Genomic DNA, 1787 nt, shown 5'->3' with positions numbered 1-1787 from the left:
AAAATACATCACAAGATTCAGGTACGAATCTGATTTTCCAGCAGCACCTATATAGACAATTCTCTATATCTCTAGCTCAAAGTTATGACTTACTAATAACCCATATCACCAAATATCAAATAATTTACTATTTTTCATACACCCAATATTTTACTAACCATCAAATCCTCGAAAAATTTCAAATTATTTCTTAGCTTGCACCAAATATCCATATTCCTCAATTACTATCGATTATTTCTTAGCTATCACCAAATATCGATATTCCTCAATAACTATCAACCTTAGGTCCGAAAAATTTAACCTAGAGCTCTGATACCAAACTGTCACACCCAACCCTAGACGACCTCAATCGGCATCGGGCGTGAAATAAAAAGATCATAATCAATACTTAAGAGTCTCTAAATTATCCAACGCCATTATATTACAATTGAACTACCAAAGTTCTAACCATAATTCTCACAATAAGCAGCCAACTTCCAAACCCCGCCTAAACGGTCGGTAACCTTCTCTATATCCTGTACTTTCTTACCTAAAAACATTAAAACATTTAAAAACGTGAGACAAAAATCTCAGTAAGAAACTATCAGCTACAAAAACCAACTTTACTTAACATAGCTACACATGTACATTGATAAAGGGATTTAATCAAAACCTTATAAAATATACTCAAAACTTAAGTTCATATATAGTCAAAGTAGTAAACCAAAACTATAAAAATATATAATCTTATATCCATTCTTGAGTTCAAAACCTTATAAAATATTGTAATCAAATAAGTGTTTTATCAAACCAACTCGTATTTAATCAAACGTAAAACCTTATATCAAAATCAATCATAACCGAAAACATAATTTCACATACCCAATAATTATAATATATACTAATATCAATATATCAATTCTAGAAATTTAGACACGGACGTGACATATAAGTTCATTCATGTTTAAATTAATGACTTTTTTATTAATTATTTTCTAAAATAGCAAGATAATCAATCAATTGTTAAACATTTCAATTGGAATTTGGTTATTCACCATGTACGAGGATCCCCGCTAAGCATCCATGGCTGAATGGTTAAAGCGCCCAACTCATAATTGGCGAATTCGTAGGTTCAATTCCTACTGGATGCACGCCAATGGGACCCTCCAATAAGTCTATTGGAATTGGCTCTGTATCAATGGAATCTCAACGCGCTCTGATCGAATTATAAGTACTTTGATACTATCTCGTGTGTAATTCGGATTTTAGAGAATATGGCTTGGCCTGATGGTTCCATCACGAACAAAGATTCGTGGGACTTGAGATGCATTTCCCCTAGCTCCCGAAAAAGACATTATATGGACTGGATTAAAAGGTTCCGTCATCCGAAAATTAAGATTCATTTCTTGTCGCAAATATTCACTTGTAGCATACCATATCTCACAGTAGATTCTCTTCAACAATTCGAGCTTTCGAAAGCCCTTGGGAGGGGAGGAACATCTTTCATCTGCATCCATGATTCTTCCACAAAATACATTTTCAGCATCTCAAAGATTTGTTCTATTGGTTAATACGTTTAGTTATAGGTTTTTCTAATTTATCATAATATTTTGTTTTTCCTTTATACTCAATTAATCACCATCTAACTATTTTTGAATGGAAATTCTGTGTTATATATAATATGATTGGGAATTGAATGGTTGAGAATGTTAACAGTAATATGATAAGTAGATAACTGAAAAAGGGAAAAGTTTAATTTTATGTTTGCTTTAATTCCTAGCAAAGAATTTTAAAAAGCAATAAATAGT

The 1787-nt window shown here is 31.8% G+C and overlaps 1 non-coding gene across 1 annotated transcript; it reads left to right on the top strand.

The window, feature by feature from the left end:
- Positions 1-1056: 1056 nt before the first annotated feature.
- On the top strand, positions 1057-1130 carry TRNAM-CAU (transfer RNA methionine (anticodon CAU)). Its single transcript has one exon. It is a non-coding gene; the product is annotated as a tRNA-Met (tRNA).
- Positions 1131-1787: the final 657 nt, after the last annotated feature.

Source organism: Euphorbia lathyris, chromosome 7 (assembly GCF_963576675.1).
Source record: "Euphorbia lathyris chromosome 7, ddEupLath1.1, whole genome shotgun sequence".
NCBI classification, from domain to species: Eukaryota; Viridiplantae; Streptophyta; class Magnoliopsida; order Malpighiales; family Euphorbiaceae; genus Euphorbia; species Euphorbia lathyris.
The sequence above is the reverse complement of the archived record's forward strand: the minus strand, read 5'-3'. Positions and strand labels throughout refer to the sequence as shown.